The 21,689-nt window shown below is 34.5% G+C and overlaps 1 long non-coding RNA gene across 1 annotated transcript in view; it reads right to left on the bottom strand.

Moving 5' to 3' along the window:
- Positions 1-6,156: 6,156 nt before the first annotated feature.
- LOC129627301 (uncharacterized) overlaps positions 6,157-21,689 on the bottom strand; it is a 33,089-nt gene continuing 17,556 nt past the window's right edge. Inside the window, exons 2-3 of the long non-coding RNA XR_008702532.1 lie at positions 7,904-7,957; positions 6,157-6,229 (exon numbers count right to left, since the gene is read on the bottom strand). This is a non-coding gene — a long non-coding RNA (uncharacterized LOC129627301). The remainder of the gene's footprint in view (positions 6,230-7,903; positions 7,958-21,689) is intronic.

The raw sequence follows: 21,689 nt of genomic DNA, 5'->3' as shown, positions 1-21,689 counted from the left end.
AATTCTCAACAAAATATTAGCAAACAAAATTCAATAATATGTTAAAAGGCTCACTACCATGACCAGGTGGGATTTTATACAGGTATTCAAGAATAGCTCTACATCCAAAAAATCAACAAGATACACCACATTAACAAAATGAAGAATCAGAATCATATGACCATCTCAATAAAAGTAGAAAAAGCAATTTGACAAAATTCAACATCCATTTTTAATAAAAACATTAAACAAAGTGGGTATAGAAGGAATGTATTCCAACAAAATAAAGGCCATATATGACAAATCTACAAACTAACAATCACACTGAATGGTGAAAAGCTAAAAACTTTTGCTGTAAGATTTAGAACAAGACAAAATCTCAGGATTTACTCAGCATTATACTAGAAGTTCTAGCTAGAGTAATTATAAAAGAAAAATAAATGATACCAAAATCAGAAAGGAAGTAAAACTATCTTCATTTGCAGATGCAATACCATTATACAAAGAAAATCCTAAAGATTCCACCAAAAGAAAACTGTTAGAATAAATTCAGTAAAAAAGTTCAAGATACAAATAAATGTATCAAAACTGTCCATGTTCCTATACACTAATAAAAAATCAGAAAGCAAAATTGATAATATAATCTTACTTAAAATTGCATCATAAAGAATGAAATATCTAGTCATTATTAACCAAGTGATTTACCCAAGGAGATGAAAGACTTATCCACTTGAACACTCTTGTATATTAATGCATATATATGGAATCTAGAAAAATGATACTGATGAACCTATTGCAGGGCAATAATAGTGGCACAGACATAGAGAATGGACTCATGGCCACAGAGGGGAAGGAGATGGGGTGCAAACCAAGAGTAGCATTGACATATATATAATACCATGTATAAAATTGATAGCTAGTGGGAAGGTGCTGTACAGTACAGGGAGTTCAGCTGAGTGCTCTGTGATGACCTAGAAGGGTGAAGTGGGAGGTTGGGAGGGAGGCTCAAAAGGGAGGGGGTATATGTATACGTAGGTCTTCCCAGGTGGCACTAGTAGTAAAGAACCCACCTGCCAATGCAGGAGACATAAGAGACACGGGCTTGATTCCTGGGTCAAGAAGATCCCTTGGAGAGGGCCTGGCAACCACTCCAGTATTCTTGCCTAAAGAATCCCTTGGACAGAGGAACCTGGTGGGCTATCGCCTATGGCGTTTCAAAGAATCAGACACAACTGAAGCAACTTATCATGCACACATGAACATACGTATACATATGGCTGACTCATGATATTGTACAGCAGAAACTAACACAACATTGTAAAACAATTATATTCCAATTTTTAAAAAAGAGATGTTGGTAAAAGAAACTTAAAAAAACAAAGGGCTCAAATAAATGGAAAGATACTCCATGCTCATGGATTAAATTAATATTGTTAAAATATCCATAGTACCCAAAGCAATCTACAGATTTAATGCAATCCCTATCAAAATTCCAATGGCATTTTTCACAGAAATAAAAAGTCCTAAAATGTATATGGAAGCACAAAAAAACTCTGAATAACCAAAGCAATTTTGAGAAAGAATACCAAGCTAGAGTCATCATGTTTCCTCATTTCTAAATTTATTGAAAAGCTAGAGGCAATCACAGCATTATGGTATTAGCATGAAAAAACACACATGAATCAGTGAAATAGGATAGAGAGGCTATACCTATATAGTCAATTAATTTACAACAAAGAAGCCAAGAACATACAATGGGGAAAGGATGATCTTTTCAGTGAATAGTGTTGGAAAAATGGGACAGCCACAAGCAAAAGAATGAAACACGACCACTATATTACAAGTTATTTAAAAATCAACTCAAAGTGAAAGTCTTGAAAGTAAGACCTAAATTCATAAAGTTCCTAGAAGCAAATATAGTGGATAAGCTTCTGTTCTTGGCAATTTTTTTTTTTTTTCCAATTTGACCCCAAAAGCAAAGGCAACAAAAACAAATATAAACAAGTGGAACTATGTCAAACTACAACATTCTACAAAGGATTCTATCAATAAAACGAAAAGGCAATCAACAGAATGGAGAAAAGATTTGCAAATCATTTATTGATAAGGGGCTTGTATCCAGAATATGTAATAAACTTATACAACTGAACAGAGAAAATAAACAATTCAGTTTTAAAATGAGCAGAAAAACTGAATAAACATCCCCCCACCCTCAAGGAGATACACAACTGACCAACAAGGACTTGAAAAGGTACTTAACATCAAAAATCACCAGGGAAATGCAAAGCAAAACTACCATGAGATATCAACTTACACCTGTTAGAATGGCTGCCATCAGAAAGACAAGAGATAAAAAGTGTTGGTGAGGATGTGGAGAAAAAGAGAAAGCTCCTGCACTGTCAATAGCAATGTAAATTGGTGCTGTTACTATGGAAAACAGTATGTATATTCCTAAAAAATTTGAAAATAGAACTATGATTCAGCATGTTCATTTCTGGGTATTTATTAGAAGGAAATGAGATCACTACCTTAAAAGGTATTTACACATCCATGTATTCTTTGCAATATCATTTACACTAACCAAGCTATGGAAACAACTTAAGTGTCCATCAAGAGATGATTGGATAAACAAAATGTTGCACACACAATGGAATCTTATTCTGTCATAAAAAGACAGAAATCATGTCCTTAGTCACAACATGGAAGCATCTTGAGGGCATACGTCAAGTGAAATAAATCATATAGAGAAAAAGAAATACTGTATGGTTTTACTCATGTGTGAAGAAAAAAAATTTTTTTTTAATCTAAAAAAATAAACTCCTAAGTGCAGAGAACAGATTGGTGATTTCCAGAGGTGGGGCATAGATATTGGACAAAATAGATAAAGGTGGTCAGGAGGTACAAATTCCAGGTATAAGATAAATAGTTCCTGAAGATGTAATTTACAGTATGGTGAGTACTTTTAACAATAATGAATTGCATATTTTTTGTGGTAATCATTTTGTAATATATACAAATCTGATCAGTATGTTGAATACCTCAAATTCATATAAATGTACATGTCAATTATACCTTAATAAAATATTTTATATATACACACATACATATATGTGTCTCATACAAATATTTTGTCATATATGAGTTTATATATATGATGCACACACATATACATCACCAACAATGAGATTCCACAATGCACCTTTTGAAATAGCCAGAATCCAGAAAGCTGACACCAAATGTTGGCAAGAATGGAACAACAGGCTAGGGGCATGCTAGTCTCATTCAATGCTGGTGGAGTGCGAAGAGGTTTATAGCCATTTTGCAAGACAGTTTAGCAGCTTCTTACAAACCTAAATGCACTCTTATCATGCAATCAAACAGTCATGCTCTTTGGTATTAATATTTACCCAAAGGCATTTAAAGCATGCCCACAACTAAACTTTCACAAGAATGTTTACAGCAGTTTTCTTTATGATTGCCAAAACTGAGAATCAACCAATACGTTCTTTGTAAGTAATAAACAACCTGACACATCCAGACTATGGAATATTATTAAGAACTAAAAAGAAATGAGGTATCAAGCAATGGGAAAACATAAAGCAAATCTGAATGAATGTTATTAACTGGAAGAAGCCAAACTGAAAAGGCTACATACTGTTTGATCATTCCAACTTTATGACACTCTCAAAAAGGCAAAACTATGGAGACAGAAAGGTCAGTTGTTGGGTGGGCAGAAATGGGGAGATATATAGATCACAGAAGATTTTTAGTGTGGTAAAAATATTCTGTATGATACCATAATAATGGATACACGTCATTACATATTTGTCCAAACTCAAAGAATGTGCAACACCAAGAGTGAATCAAAGTATGTCCTTTGGTAATTATGATTTGTCAGTGCAGTTTCATTAATTTTAACAAATGTATCATTCTGGTGGAGGATGTTGACAATGGGAGAGACTATGCATGTGTGGGTAGCAGCAAATATGAGAAATTTGTTCCTTTGCCTCAACATTTTTTTGAACCCAAAACTTCTCAAAAAAATCTTAAATACAATTTTAAAAAGTCTATTGCTTGTCAAGGAACTGTTCACAGAATAAAAGATGATTTCTAAGGTTTAAAGATTCTTTTGATGGTGGGACAGGACACAGTAACAATTGGATATCTGGAAAGCAGAACTCCTTTTCACTGGACCATCAGGAAGTATCTGTTACAACTTCAAAAGTGATTATTCTGCCATGCAGGGCTACACAGAGGTTTGCACCCTAGGATAGGTAAGGTAACAGCAATCCCCCTGGAGCCAAAGAAGGCAATTTATGTATGCCAAGCAGGGTGAGATTAGCTGGGTCTTGCAGAGTGCCAGTGGATTGTTAAATCTGAACAATTTCATAGACTCGGGGCTTAGGGGCTGTCTCTAGTTGTCTGGTTCTGGTAATGGAGTGATTTGAACAGGTTCACAGTATGTCTCACAATAGATTGTGAGAGTCCCAGAAGGAAAGTGTACCTACTTAACTGTTCAAATAGGGGAACTGACCTGCCTCCAGCAAGGGCCTCAAAACTAAACCACCAAGCATCCTGAAATAAATAATGTTCAACTCCATCCTCATTAAAAAGAAAAAATAAACTACTCTTAAAAATGTAAGCCACACTTACTTTTAAAAATGTAAGCCAGACTTGCAGAATAAGTTCACAAACATATCTGATACAGGACTTCCATTAAAAATATAAAATGCTTCTCAATTCAACAAGAAGAAGACCAAAACCTCAATTAAAAAGGACAATTTGGAAAAATTTGAACAGACACTTCCACAGAGAAGATCGAAGATTGAGAAATAAGCATATTAAAGAGTGATCATTAGTCGTTAGGGAAATAATGCAAAGTAAAACCACAATGAAATACCACTAAATATTCAGAGACTGGAAAAAACAACCTTATCAATTGATGAAGAAAATATGCTATAACCTTACAAAGGAAATCTACACAGCAATAAAAGCAATAAATGACTGATAAAACCAACATGAATGAAACTCAAAAGGAACATGCAAAGTGAAAGCAGCCGAACACAAGACTATAAACTCTATGATTAATTTATGTGACATTCTGCAAAAGGCAAACGTACAATGGGCATGAGAGAACACTGTACAATGGTGAAAATATTTTATATCATGCTTTGCAAACTCATAGAATGTTATACTTCAAAACAGAATTTTTCATGTGCAAGTTATACACTGAGAAATGCTGATCAAAAGCCCACTATGGCTTGGTTGTTTGAAATGACACCACCCAATCCCTTTACAGAAGAACAGAATTTACTATTTAATTTCTAGTCGTAATCCATAGCTTAATTCAGATTTTCATCTTAAACCATTGAAGAACAAAAATTATTAAGTCCAGCCAAAATCATTGATCCTTCTCATGTAAATCTTACAGTTGCCTTACACTTCTAAGAAAGTGAGTTTTATCCATATATTCCTATACCTCTCCCTGGATTTTAGTTTTTGTTTTTAAGTAAAATACTAAATGTTTTGTAGTTTATAAAACATTGTAGAAATGATGTTTTGTCAACAATTACTATTATTTATTATTCTTCATATAGGGATTATTCCTAACTCATTTCTGAAGGGAAGTTAGCAGTGCACATAATATGATTTTTGCTCAATAAATATGTGTTGAGTGTGGTTGAATGGATAATTAAGATCCTTATTTTTATATTTGGGCACTTCCAAGTGGCAATATTTAATTTAGATGCAACAGATCGCATTATCTTTGCTTATCAAAGCTGAATAGTGACTAACAGTGACTATCTTGTTTTCTATCAGTTTTACTCATTATCACATTTCCTGTAAGTGAACTATTTATTGAGTTTCAGTAGCACCAAGTGCCAAAGGACAATTAAATTGATCCTCAACAAATTACTAAGGAACACTTCCTTAATTTCAGTGTTTCCCCTTAATTGTGAAGCCATGGCAGCTCCACACACACACACAGAAAGAGTTATTTAACAGACTTCACTGATAATGTGAAAAGCTCACATTACCCAATGCTGTTTACATCTGGATAACCACTCTGGATGTAACCAAAAATAGACTGATAAAGACACACATAGTTGCTATATTTTCACCACAAACTACACTCAATCCTTTACAAACACACACACTAAAATTAGATTGCACCAACCTGGATGATCCAAGCTACTTTCCCCTTCTCCAGGTCTTTAACCTTAATCATACCTTCAAAGTCCCTTTTGCTCTGTAAGGAAACATATTTACAGGGTCCAAGGATTAATTCCACTAAGTTGTGGACATCTTTCCATGGTCGTTATTCTGTTTGCCACACCTACATCAGCAGTTTTTCAGTGACCATTCCCTTATGCTTCTGGCTAAACTGAAACCTAGCCTTTTTTCTTCCTACCTTCACAAATAAAGTTGCCCTGCTATTTCCCATGCTCCCAAAGGACCAGAAGTGGGACCCATGTTATCTTAGTTATGCTAAGTCACTTCAGTCGTGTCCGACTCTGTGCGACCCCATAGACGGCAGCCCACCAGGCTCCCCCGTCCCTGGGATTCTCCAGGCAAGAACACTGGAGTGGGTTGCCATTTCCTTCTCCAATGCATAAAAGTGAAAAGTGAAAGTGAAGTCGCTCAGTCGTGTCCGACTCTTAGCGACCCCATGGACTGCAGCCTACCAGGCTCCTCCATCCATGGGATTTTCCAGGCAAGAGTACTGGAAACTGCTAATTCTCAACCATTACTTCAAAGTAACTATTCTTATGTTTCTTATCATCCAGATATAAAATTTCCACCACAATTTGAAACTTTATGTCTCAGTTATTAGGCTTTTTCTTTCTCAATAAACTCTCTTGCCACTTATTCCTATGACCTCATTCAATGTTGCATGTCAACCTAAGCTGGACTACCAACATATTGACCTCTTTTTTTTTGTTTTTTAACCTCTTTCCTGTTTGCCTTTTTACCTGAATTAAAGAGAGAGGAGTGTTTCATCTTTGTGAGCACCAGAGAGCAGAAAGAATTAGAATATTTTCCCCAGGTATTATTCTGCCTCTTCAGATTTCTCAAGACTACAGCCAGGAAAGAATTTATTCAACTACCAGTTGGCACATTTTAAAAGGCAAGTGCAACAAAAGAGAGGAAAAAAAAAAAATGGATAAACGTCAACAAAAATTTCTGCCGGAGATTAAGGAAAATATCTTTTAATCTCCTCTAGGTGTTCCCATGGCCAGTGCCACCACTACTCCATTCAGGACTAACAGTTCTTTGCCTTTAGTCTGTGTTCCTATTTCCCGAATGAAACGTTTATTAAGTCTTGCCATAGAGATCTCCAGCCACTTATATGTGAAGGAAAACCTATTCACTTATGTAGGAGTAGATCTTATTTCCCAAATCCATTTCTTCCTCTCTCATTAATTTAGCACATTTTGAGTTTGAGTATCTTTGCCTTAGCTTCCCAAATAGTTAACTTGTTACTAAGACCATGTCAATCAGTGTCAAGTCAAGTGAGGAGCTGAAGAAGATGGAGAATGATGGAGAAGAAGATTTTGATAATACTGGAATGAATTCTAGGAATTTACCATTGAAAATAGCCAATAATCCATCTGTATTGTTATCATCATCTGTTAAGAATTTACCAGATGATAATTTCTCTAAATATCCTATTACTATCTCTATGTAACCTATTATATCTAAGTAACCTATTAATTATTTATAATTAAACTATTAATCACATATATAATTTAAGGACAGAAATGCAGGTGGAGATTTGGTCTAATCAAAATCCATGTGGAAAAAGGAAACATTTCCTAGTTTAGCAAGTTGTCTGCCACTTCCCACAGAAAGTAATTCTTGTTTCTATGCACTAAATTGTTTCATTTTCATGCTTTATCAGAATACAAAAGTAATAACTTACCTTTAATTAGATTCCTTCTTGGTTATCACAGAGAAGGATTTTTGTTTGTTCACTCTATAATGAAAATAAGAAATTATGTTATTATACTCAGTTTTCTTTTAGAGGTGGAGGAAAGGAAGAAGAAAAGTTAGTCAGATTTCCATGCATATTTTAGAATCTAATTTTTCTACCTAATATTTTTATCCATAACATTGTAAATTCTTAGGGATCTTCAATTGTTTAGTGCTTCTTTCATCTGTAACTTTAATATCTTCCTTAATGTTTTCTACTGGCACGAAATTTTGTTCAGTATTTTTATATAAAATAATTAAAAGAAAATGAATAAGAATCATGGACAACCTTCCCTTCCTTCACTTTCCTAATTAGCAATTTTTTTTTCTGCTTCTTACATAAACCTAGAGCCAAAAATCATTGACAAAGTTGCTTAAACTTTCTTTTTTTTTTTAATTTTATTTTATTTTTAAACTTTCAACTCTGATTTACTCATTGATCATTTACTTATCACATTGAAGTTGGGCTTCTGTCCCCATTATGCACCAAAATATTCTTCCCCAGGTCACAATTGGTTTCCATGTTATAAAATCAGTAGACATTTCAGCAGTTTTTAATCTCCTTTAAAAACTCCTTTCTTAGCATCTCTCATCCTTTTCCTTATTGTCTTTTACCCTAGTGATTCCTTCTTAGTATATTTTTAAGATTTACTTTAAATAAGACAAGATTTTCTCTTTCTCCATCAGTTCTTTAAATGTTAGTGTTCTTCAGCTTCATGCAATTTCTCTTCTTAGTCTACAACTCTTGCAGGATGATTCTACTATGAAGGTGGCTTCAGGTGGCATCACTATTCTGTTGCTTCCTAATTCAGTTCAGTTCTGTTTAGTCGTTCAGCCGTGTCTGACTCTTTGCAACCCCATCGGCTGCAGCATGCCAGGCTTCCCTGTCCATCCCCACTCCCAGAGCTTACTCAAACTCATGTCCATTGAGTCAGTGATGCCATCCAACCATCTCATCATCTGTTGTCCCCTTCTCTTCCCACCTTCAATCTTTCCCAGCATCAGGGTCTTTTCCAATAAGTAAGTTCTTCTTATTAAGTGGTCAAAGTATTGGCGTTTCAGCTTTGACATCAGTCTTTCCAATGAATATTCAAGACTGATTTCCTTTAGGATGGACTGGTTGGATCTCCTTGCAGTTCACGGGACTCTTAAGAGTCTTCTCCAACACCACAGTTCAAAAGCATCAATTCTTCAGTGTTCAACTTTCTATATAGTCCAGCTCTCACATCTATGCATGTTTATTAGAAAAACCATAGCTTTTACTAGACGGACATTTGCTGGCAAAGTGATGTCTCTGCTTTTTAATATACTGTTTAGTTTGGTCATAGGTTTTCTTCCAAGGAGCAAGCGTCTTTTCATTTCATGGCTACAGTCACCATCTGCCATGATTTTAGAGCCCCCAAAAATAAAGTCTCTCATTGTTTCCATTTTTTCCCCATCTATTTGCCAAGAAGTGATAAGACCAGATGTCATGATCTTAGTTTTCTGAATGTTGAGCTTTAAGCCAACTTTTTCACTCTTATCATTCACTTTCAGCAAGAGGCTCTTTGATTTTTCTTCACTTTGTGCCATAAGGGTGGTGTCGTCTGTGTATCTGAGGTCATTGATATTTCTCCGGGCAATCTTGATTCTACCTTGTGCTTCATCCAACCTGGCATTTTACATATTGTACTCTGCATAGAAGTTAAATAAGTAGGGTGACAATATACAGCTTTGACGTACTCCTTTTCCAATTTGAAATTAGTCTGTTGTTCCATGTCTAGTTCTAACTGTTGCTTCTTGACCTGCATACAGATTTCTCAGGAGGCAGGTCAGGTGGTCTGTTATTCCCATCTCTTTAACAATTTTCCAGTTTGTTGTGATCCACACAAAGGCTTTGGTGTAGTCAATAAAGGAAAAGTAGATGTTTTTCTAATTCAGTGTCTTCTATTCTGTCTTTTCTGAGCTTCAGATTCATATATCTAACTCCCTCTGGCTAACATTTACATTGAACCTTCTTAAGAATCCTGGTGAAGGAAATGGCAGCCATTCCTATATTCTTGCCTGGAAAATTCCATGGACAGAGAAACCTGGTAGACTACAGTCCATGGGGTCGCAAAGAGTCGGCCACAACTCTTTTTTTCGCAGAGTCGGTCACAACAGCCACATCAGCACTCTTAAGAATCTCATCTATAGTAAGTCCAACACAGAAATTTTTCTTCCTGCTTCACATATAAAGCCTACTAAAAAAAAAGAACAAGCAAGCAAAAAACTGTATCCTAGGTAAATGGTGACCCATGTAACAGAAGACTTTAAGATATTTTTGACATATTTAAAGTTTTTAAAGTTTCTGACTGTTTTGTTCTTCATACAAACATATCCTTGAAATTATTGTGTTTGTTAGGGACAATTACAACAATATATATTTTTAATGTGAATATAATTCAACAAAGAAAATTTCTGGGAGAAAACTGGGCAAAATGAAAACTCCTGAATGCAAATATTTCCATGAAGACACTGAATGATTATATAAATTAGTTATGTAAATTAGGTGTATGCATTACCAAACTCTTGCTCTATATGGTTTGTGGCTTCTTTGGGGAAATGTTTATTTTCTGTATATGAATTTATTCCACAATATGCATTTTATTTTATTCCATCTAAAATTGCTGAGTAGTCTGGTGAAAATGTCCTGACTTTTGGAATTACAGTGCCCTAAATTCAGATGTTATCTCTATTACTTGCTAGACTATAATAATCATTTACTTAATCCCTTTTGTCCAGTTTCCTCATCCATAAGGTGAGGGCACCTATATTTAACCTACAGCCTTAATGTAAAGATCATGTCACCTTATGAATCCTTCATGTATACTTGTAAATGCATGTGTCTGGATCTCAAAATAAGGGAAATATATTATTATTAACAATTTTGCTTTTGTTGGTTCCTCATGTGCATATTGCTATAAGAATGAATGAATAAAAAAAAAAAAAGAATGAATGAATAGCAAATGTAAATACCTGATCCTAAGCTTTGTTTTTTATCATTTTAATTCTATGCAAATTACTTGCAATTATTTGTTCTTTTTACTTAGTAACCTCTGAGTTTCCATAGTGTCTCTAAATGCACTTAGGCTACTCAACACTGGGTATACTGAAGAAACCAAGGACATATAGGAACTTATAGAAATGAACCCCAGACCAAAGCAATCTGTTATCCTTGAGAAAATTAGAGTTATCATATCAAATTATTACTACTGACTAAGTACCACAGACTTTTCCTATGATGGTACTGTCTCCTCTCCCTTAAGTTGTTACTCCCTTTGTTAGAGTTATATGGAACATGGTATGACCTTCACACAATCATTTCCTAGAACAAATTGTCACAAACATTTTAAGTCAATTTTATCCTTCTATTCTTTTTGTTTTGGTTTTACTTTATCCTAATTAAGAAATCTGATTTTATCTAAAATTGGAATAAAACAAGCTGTATAAATAATAATAAAATGTTTTAAGATAGCATTTTAAGATTTTTTATAATTATGTTTAATTATATTTTATTATAGCTAATGTTCAGACTTTATTTTTCTGGGCTCCAAAATCACTACAGATGGTGACTGCAGCCATGAAATTAAAAGACGCTTACTCCTTGGAAGGAAAGTTATGACCAACCTAGATAGCATATTCAAAAGCAGAGACATTACTTTGCCAACAAAGGTTCGTCTAGTTAAGGCTATGGTTTTTCCTGTGGTCATGTATGGATGTGAGAGTTGGACTGTGAAGAAGGCTGAGCGCTGAAGAATTGATGCTTTTGAACTGTGGTGTTGGAGAAAACCCTTGAGAGTCCCTTGGACTGCAAGGAGATCCAACCAGTCCATTCTGAAGGAGATCAGCCCCAGGATTTCTTTGGAAGGAATGATGTTAAAGCTGAAACTCCAGTACTTTGGCCACCTCATGCGAAGAGTTGACTCATTGGAAAAGACTCTGATGCTGGGAGGGATTGGGGGCAAGAGGAGAAGGGGACGACAGAGGATGAGATGGTTGGATGGCATCACTGACTCGATGGACATGAGTCTCAGTGAGCTCCGGGAGTTGGTGATGGACAGGGAGGCCTGGCGTGCTGCAATTCATGGGGTCGCAAAGAGTCGGACACGACTGAGTGACTGATCTGATCTGATAGTTAATGTTTAATTTGTTTTAATTATTATATAAATATTATTTTGGAGATGTATCTTTGAATATATTTTTAATGTCAAACTGCTCTAGAGGTGATTTCTCAGGGAGATTTTTTATATAAATCACTTATACCAAATAGAATATGTATTGAACATTTGGAATAATTTAAAACATAATTCTTAATGATTACTGATTTCATGACCCTTACAAGCTAAATCATTTGGAGTCTTTCAACCTTATGAAATACAATTTCAGGCATCAATTCACTTTAGGAAATAACTAAGCTAATTATTTTAATTAACAGGATATGTGAACCATCTTTTCAGTTTTATTGAAATTCAGTCATATATTATTCTATCTTCATATTATTCTGCCTGGTGATAAATTTCTCTAATTGTTATTAATAAAATATTTTAAAATAGTATATGCCATTTATTTTGTGAAACTTAAAAATTGTGAAAACATATCCAGTTCTCAGGATAGTATCATCATAACACTTACATTAGTTAGAATTCTTTATTCAGCTTTTCTATACTGAAAGTTAGGTTGAATCATTCTCATTTTTTCTGTTTCTTTGCTTATCTGAAAGAAAGCTGATTAAGTCATGTTAGCATTTATAGCATTAGAAGTTGTTTAACTGAGTAATTTATCACTTCACTCTCCTCTATTTTTTAAAACTGGTTGTCAGGATAATTTTATTACTACTAAAAACTATAATGTCACAGCATTTACCCATAGAAATTGAGAAGTTACACTAAAAGAATAATTTTTATTTATTGCAGTGGTTTAGAAATTGTAATCAAAGCATTTTCAATACTAAAAATAATCTAGCTAAATGCTTTAAAATATAAAATTCTAATGAAAGGTGAATACTTTCAATAGCATTGAAACATGTATGTTAATTACCATATGTGAAATAGATCACCAGTCCGAGTTCGATGCATAAAACAGGGCACTCTAAGTCAGTGCACTGGTACAACCCAGAGGGATGGGATGGGGAGGGAAGAGGGAGGGGGTTTGGGATGGGGGACATATGTACACATGTGGATGATTCATGTCAATGTATGGCAAAAACCACCACAATATTGTAATGTAATTAGCCTCCAATTAAAATAATTTAATTACAAAACATCTTTATTTGCTTCCATCAATGTATTCAACAAATGTTTTAAATTCTACTTGTTGGGCATTTGGCTAGAATCTGAAATCCTGAGTAACTATGAACAACATTCCCGTGCCCTCCATCAAAGACCTAAACAACTGTTGTTTTTTTTTAAACCAGATAGATTTTAATCAGAGAGATTATTAATTAAATTGTGTATATGTTGATTTTTTCTATTTTGATATTCATGGTATCTTTTATAAATATTCATATAATTATTATCCCACATTTTAATGTGAACTATCCATAATAAAACATAAATAATAAAACACATCTTCAGTCTCTTGATATTGTCTACTAGTTCAACCAAACATTCAGAACAAATCCAAAATAATATTCTTAAATAATAAGTGAGAATTGATTTTGATTGTACACTGTAGTCAAACAAATCATCTTGGCCTAGCTGAATTTTTTAATACATAGATATAAGAAAATGCACTAGAGGTTAAGCCAATCTCCCAGTTTCAGCCTCAAAGACTGACCTTCCACTGCATATGCTTGCAGGACTCTAAACTCTCCACTTCCAGTTTGAAATTCAAGTTTGTATAGAGAGAAGGGCACATCTTCAAACCGAGTCACTGAAGATTCTTTGAATTCTAAAGACTATTTTCTCACCTCAAATGGCTCTGCAGATATCCACTTGTTTACAAATCTTGAATGCCCCTTTTCTTACATATTTCCCAGTTAAGAAAGAAGCTAATAGCATTTCCTATATGATTCCTCATTTATTAATATGTGCTGTGTTAAATCGCTTCAGTTGGGTCCAACTCTTTGAGACCCTATGGACCATAGCCTGCCAAGCTCTTCTGTCCATGGGATTCTCCAGGCAAGAATACTACAGTGGGTTGCCATTTCTTCCTAAAGGAGATCTTCCCAACCCAGCGATTGAACCCAAGTCTCTTATGTCTCCTGCATTGGCAGGCAAAGTCTTTACCCCTAGCACCACCTGGAAAGCCCACTTATTAAATACATTGTTTTATTTGAGCTTGAGGTCAAATATCCAGATTATATATAATTTTTCTATGTCAAATATGCTCTTTTATCATTCTATACTATCCCTACTTGATAATACATCTTATTCAGGGACACATGTCTCATCTTCTGACTGTTTATTTCTTCACTCGCTTTTCTGACTGAATAAAAAACTCGACCCCACCTATCACAATCTCACCTTATCACACTGAGGACTGAGCAGAAGCTGCAAACCAGAATTGCTTCAACAGACTTCCCATCGCATTTGCAATGCTCTTGAGTGATAATCATGCTGTGTCTGCTTAGATGTCAACTAATGGGGATCCAGCTACTCTATGAGGAGCAGCTTTAAATGAGGAACATCTTTCTTATGCACAGACAAAGCCTGTTTCCTTATGATACCAATGATTTATTCATTTATTCATCCAGTGCATAGTAAGTACCTTGTTACATACTAGTCTCTGAATAAAACAAAACAAGATACAGTATCTGGCTTGAAGGCATTTTATAGTCTAATGAGAAAATACTATGTAAAATAAAGATCTCATTCTAAGGAGATCATGTGCAACCACACCTTCCTCTCTTTGTGGGAAGTTCTTTGTAATTAATTCTTTCAATCTCTCATTAAACACCACTACAGGACATTTGAACCTAGGAAGGGTCCTTTGCTATGTGCAGTGAGAGAATCATACTCTATTACTTTACAGTTCATATCTCAGTTTTTATAACTATGATTGTATAGCACACCATTCTCCTCCATTACACTCTAAGCCTCATGAGTGTAGGATCTGTGTACTTTTTTGCTCATCTTGTTTCTAAAACAATGGCTGGTACATAATAGTAATTACTAAATAAGTGAATAAATGAACTAATCAGCCATCTTAGTACCAGTTCTACTTTTCCCCCACACTGCCACTATATTAGTTATCAGTGGCTACATAACAAATTACCACAAAATTAAAGGCTTAAAATGCCTATATTTCATGGTTTCTTGGATCAGGAGTTCAGGCAGTGCTTGCATGAATGTGGACCAAGTTACTTCAGTCATATATGACTCTTTGTGACCCTGTGGACTATAGCCCACCAGGCTCCTCTGTCCATGGGATTCTCCAGGCAAGAACACTGGAGTGGGTTGCCATTTCCTTCTCCAGGGGATCTTCCCAACCCAGGGATCAAGCCTGGGTCTCCTGCATTGCAGGCAGATTCCTTACCACTGAGCCACCTGGGAAGACCTTCAGGCAGTGCTTAGCTAGTGACAGTTATCTTGGAACTTGGCTGCAATCAAGGTTGTCAACTAGGTCTCAGATCATATCTTCTGTGTGATCTAGGTCCTCTTCCAAGGTCATTGATTTTTTGGCAGACTCTAGACTTTATTGAAGAAAGAAATAGCAACCCTCTCCAGTATTCTTGCCTGAAAAATTCCATGAACAAAGGAGCCTGGCAGGCTACAGTCCTTGGGGTCGCAAAGAGTCGGATACAACTTAGCAACTAAACAGCAAATTGTTCCTTGTAGTTTGTATTAATAGCTTTGAGAGGTTGCCCATCATTCTCTGCCATCTGACCCTATCTACAGCATGGCAGTTAGGTTCTTCAAGACCAAAAGGAAAGTGTCACCTCCATCTATCTTTTAAAGAGTTATTGAAAGCTTAGCTAAGCTCCTCCACGACATTCATTTTGTCTGGCCAAGTAGCATGCAGTGACCTCAAAAACTAGTCTCCTCATGCCAGCATGTGCCTGAGATAGCAGCCTGTAGAATCACACACAAATATAAGTGCCTGAAATAACTTCCCCAACAGTTCTTAAGAACAAGTCTCTTCCCTAGACCTCCCCCTTATGTATCCCTAGATAATACCCTTATGTGGCTTACCAAGTGGCATTAGTAGTAAAGAACCTGTTTGCTAATGCAGAATACATAAGAGATGTGGGTTCAATCCCAGGGCTGGGAAGATCCTCTGGAGGAGAGCATGGCCACCCACTCCAGTATTCTTGCCTGGAGAATCCCATGGACAGAGGAGCCTGGAAGGCTAAGACCACAGGGTCACAAAGAGTTGGACATGACTGAAGTGACTTAGCAGGCATTCATGTGGCTTTCCAAAATCCACTTCTTTTGTTTGAATTAATTAATCTGGCCTTAGTCTGGAAACCCCAACACACTCCACCCATAAACCCTAGTAAAGTCGTGTGCCCCTTTCTTTGTGGGCACTCTGCCTTGATCTCTCCAGGTAGCCTCTATACCTGGTCCTTCATTTAGGACCTGTGAGTTTCTTGATTTCAGTTCCTCTTGTGGTCTGCTTTTGAATCAAACTCACCATCTGGCACTCTGAGTGCCACTGAATAAGTATTAATTTGACAAATTCATATCAAGGGTTCACCTCATTAAATCAGGCCCACTCAATGATCCTTTTGATTAACTTAAAGACAACTGATTAGGGACCTAATCTTATCTTCAAAATCCCTTCACCTTTGTGGTCAATCCCTTGAGTGCTTAGTTATTCAGCTCTGTCTGACTCTTTATGACCCCATGGACTGTAACCCCATGAGGATCCTCTGCCTATGGGATTTCCTAGGCAAAAATACTAGAGTGGGTTGCCATTTCCTCCTCCAGGGGATCTTCTCAACCTAGGGATCAAACCCACATCTCCTGTGCCTGCTGAACTGGCAGGTGGATTCACTACCACTGAGCCACCTGGGAAGCCCTGGTTAATCCTTTATCACAATACGAAAACTACCTCTGCACATGGACCCTATTTTATATTTTTGAAAGTTATGCCATACCATGAATTTAGGATAAACTATATTCTTGAATCCTTATTCCAGAAACTCCCTCAAGCTAGGTTTTCACAGTGTTTTTGAGCAACTGGTATTTGGAAGCTACATACAAGAAAGTTTATCATTTGCTAAAAAATACTTTGTATTTTTGTCTGAATGCTATCTCTTTAAAATATTTTAACTGTTAAAACAGACTTCAATGTTTCATCAAAGCTGGTATGTTTCTCTCTGTCACTCTCTTTTAATGTACTTCTATATTTTTTTAACATTGGAATTGCATAAGTTTAAATTCAATTTATTCTGTAAAGGTATGTTAAAAGATATCATAAGAAATGGTTGAGGAAACAGTACTATGTTAAGCCCTTAGAAACTTCCCACAAGTTTTACAACCTCTTCTTAAGTGTAACATGAAATATATTGCCTAATGATTTGTTGGATGACTATATATACCTAAGGTATTCTCTAGATCTAAAAACTTTCATATTTTAACTGTTAAGTTTGGAATGATTTTTCCTGAATAGTATTGCACAAATTATTCCTCACACCCCAAAATAGAGTACATAGAGAAATCACTGAGTCTATTTCTAGAATACCTATCCAAGAAAAGTGTGCTATGATTGATTATTTCAACCATGGTAGATAGAATTCTCGTGATTCCATAGTGTTCAAGGACTGAGAGAATAAGGTAGTAGAAAAATGAAGCAAATAAAATTGCTGAGTAAACAAAGCAACATTTTTAAAAACCTTCTATTGTTTTATTTTCATTGTGTACCCTCTTTTTTTTTGTAGTTTGTTCTATATTTGAGCAAGTGGCTTAAAATCCAAATAAAAATGATCTATATAAAGAGAGTTTATCTCACGTAACAAGTTGTCTAACAGGACAGACCCAATATTCGCTTAGCAACATCTTAAGATTCCGACACGACTTAGCGACTGAACAGCAGAAACAACAAATACCCTTGAGGATCTGACTCCATCTCTTCACTTTACTCTCCTTAGGGTTGCTCCTCAGACACAGTGCAAGATAGAGTACCCAGTCTTCCTTTTGACATGCATAAATTATATGAGACAATGACAAATGTTATTAATGTAGTTTATTCTTTCTAATAAACTTAGAGCCATCATGTAATTGGACTTATACTATGTATTAAAGCTTGCAAGTTCATTTTTTCTACTGGATTCAAGTCCATCACATCATATCATCAATATTCTAATAATTCATTTTTAAACATAGAAGGTATTCCCAGTTTTTCAATTACTAGTGCACTGTTATTATATTACTTAAATTTTCAACTTATTCTGCATTATTTACCTGATAATACTAGAGATATTACAGAGTCCTAAACTTAGATACTTTGATACTTTAAAATTGTTCATAGTTTAGGTTTTTTTCCAGTTATTTTATTTATATATAAAATAACTTTCCTTTGTTCTTGTATATATGAAGCTTCAGTAAATTTTTTAAAGCACTACACACTGCCTTGAGCCAGATTTATTTTTAAAAAACCAACTTTGATATCTCTCTGACATCTAAAGTGTGTGTGTGTATATATATATATATATATATATATATATATATTTAAGGTGTACAACTTAATGTCTTGATATATGTACACATTGTGACAAGATCACAAGTAAGCTAAATAATTTACACACCACCTCTACGCAGTTACCACTGTGTTTTTATATATGTTGAAAGTTTAAGTCAAGATTTATCTTAGCAAATAACTATACAATATAATAAACCATTATTAACTATCGTCACCATAGTGCATATTAGACCTCCAGAACTCATCCATCTTGCATACTGAAACTTGTACCCTTTGGCTAATATCTTTTCATATTACCCTTGGGGATGGCTATACACCATTCTACTCTCTGATTCGTTGAGTTTGACTATTTTAGATTCCTCTTATATCTTTGATTGCGCAGTATTTGTCTTTCTGTGTCTGGCTTATTTTACTTAGCATAATGTCCTCCAGGTTCATTCATGTTGTTGCAAATGGCAGAATTTCATTTCTTTAAGTCTAAACAATATTCCATTATATATTCACATTTTCTTCATTTGTTTATCAATAGATACTTAAGTTGTTTTCATATCTTGGCTATTGTGAATAATGCTGCCATGAGCATGAAAGTGCACATATCTTTGAGATTCAGATTTTATTTCTTTTGAATATACCCCCAGAAGTAGGGTTGCTGGTTTGTGTGGAAGTTCTATTCTTAATTTCTTGTGGAACTGTCATACTGTCTTCCATAATGTATGTAGCAGTTTTGAGTTCCACCAATGGTGTATAAGGGTTCTTTTTTCTCTATATCCTGGCCAGCATATATTATCTCTTGTCTTTTGATAATAGCCATCCTAACAGGTATGAAGTTATATGTCTTTGTGGTTTTAATTTATATTTCTCTGAGGATAAAGTGATGTTGAACACCTTTTCATGTACTTGTTGGCCATTTGTAAGATTTTTTTTTTTTAATCTTTAGTTTTCTTTTTGAGAAGTATCTATTCAGAAACTTTGCTCACTTTTTAAACAGGTTATTTGTTTTTTGGCTATTGAGTTGTATGAATCTTTTAAATACTTTGGATATTAATCTCTTAGCAGATATATGATTTGCAAATACATTCTCCATTCTGTAATAAATTTGCATAGGATATATACTGAATGTACATATCTTCATATAAAAATCTTCATATAAAAATGTAAATATACAAGAATTCAGAGGATATAAAAGACAACTCAGTCCAGATGGGAATAATGCAAAACAGTACAGACACTTTAGACCACCATTCAGCCACTATTCAGTTAAGTTAAACAAAAATTTACCATATGACCCATCAATCCCACTCTTAGATATTTAAACAAGAAAAATGGTCAAACAAAGAACTGTACACGAATGTGTGTAGCAGTCTTATTCACAATCATTCAAAGCTGTAAAGATCCCAGATGTCCATCATCTGGTGAATAAATAAACGAACTGTGGTATATTAATGCCATGAAATACTAGAGAGCAACAAAAAAGGAATAAACTGCTGATAAATGCAAGAACACATATGAATTTTATAAACACTGGCACAAAGGCAGGAAGTCAGGCACCAGATGCTACCTACTCTATGATTTCATTTATATGATGTTCTAGAAAAGGCAAATCGAGTGGACAAACATCAGACCAGCAGTCTCCAGGGAGTAGGGGTAGGGAGGAGGAGACTGCATTCAAAGGGATACTCAGAATCTTTTGGGCATGATAGAGGTATTTTATATCTTGATTGTATTGGTGGTTATATGGTGAAACATGTTTGTAAAACTCTTAGAACTACATATGTAATACTGGTGAATATCACTATGTATAAATTATAACTCAAAAATTCTGACTTTAAAAAAGAAAAAATATGTTTCACTTAAATAGGTGTTTACTGAAATTATTAAGTTAATGCAATCTGAATAATCTAAGCATATTAGTATGCACAAAACCTCTATCCTAGTCCTTACTATTAAAGCTGTGAAGAGTGACCATAGAATATAAAGCTGACAATTCATTTTTGCTAATCTCTTTATAAGGAAAATCCAAAGAATGATAATATCATGCCTCTTTTTTCTGACTCAATAGTATCAATATAATTATATTACCTTGAGTCATATAAAAATGAGATATAAGTATAAAAAACATTACTGTAGTCATAAGAGAAGATAATTTAAAGTTAGAATGTATATACCTAAAACTTTAGATAAGATTTTAAAAATATAACTAAATGTTCTCTTTTTGAGACCAGATGAAGCTACAAAGACAGATTGAAGTTTATTTACAATATTGTTCAAAATTACATAATTTGAGTCTTCTATAAAAACCCAAATACATATTTTAATAATTTTAATTTTTCCTTTTGCTTTCAATTAAAAATTTAACTTTAATGATTTTGCAATTAAGGAATCTGATAAAACATTAAAATAATTATTTTTTTTGAAAAATAAACTTGTTAAAGAAAACACAAAGGTTTCTTTTAATATGACATTGTAATTTAAAGAAGCAATTTAAGATATTAACAGATGACTTAAACTAGTTAATTTTACTGTAGTATTTTCAGATACACACACACACACACACACCTTCATACATATGAGTGATATTTGGAAGAAAAATAAGTACCAATTCATTGATGGAAAGCAGTTGGCCAAATAACATTACAAAGAGGAAGTAATGAATGTTTGCTATAAAGAGAGTTGGATTTGGGAAAGAAATAATAGATCTGTAAATGAAATGTCCCTGAGGGCAGAATTTGGCTAAACAATGAGTTAGCTTTTTACTCAATATATGGAATAGCTTTCTACCTAACTAAAAGTACATAGATCATTCTAGTAACTGAAAATCTCTAGCAAGATGATAATCATATGCATATAAAAATGAAATATACTGCACTTGCTGAGAGGTTAAACTAAGATGACTCCTTCCAATTAAAAGGGTTTATTTTTATTCCATTTAGTACTGTATGCAAACAGCAGGCAATGTAAACAATGCAGATATGTTCCACAGCAGGAAAACAAAGTAGAGAACTATCTATTATAAATGACAGATAGTTCAAGGATTTGGTTACATTGATATTTAAATCATATTCCTTAATTTCACAGGAGTGTACAAGCTAAACAAGTCCTACTCATGTTTATTCAGTTAAAGTAATAAGTAG

The sequence above is a fragment of the Bubalus kerabau genome, chromosome 14 (genome assembly GCF_029407905.1).
Source record: "Bubalus kerabau isolate K-KA32 ecotype Philippines breed swamp buffalo chromosome 14, PCC_UOA_SB_1v2, whole genome shotgun sequence".
In the NCBI taxonomy this organism is placed as follows: Eukaryota; Metazoa; Chordata; class Mammalia; order Artiodactyla; family Bovidae; genus Bubalus; species Bubalus kerabau.
Note: the sequence above shows the minus strand (reverse complement) of the source record. Positions and strands in the feature narration are given on the sequence as shown.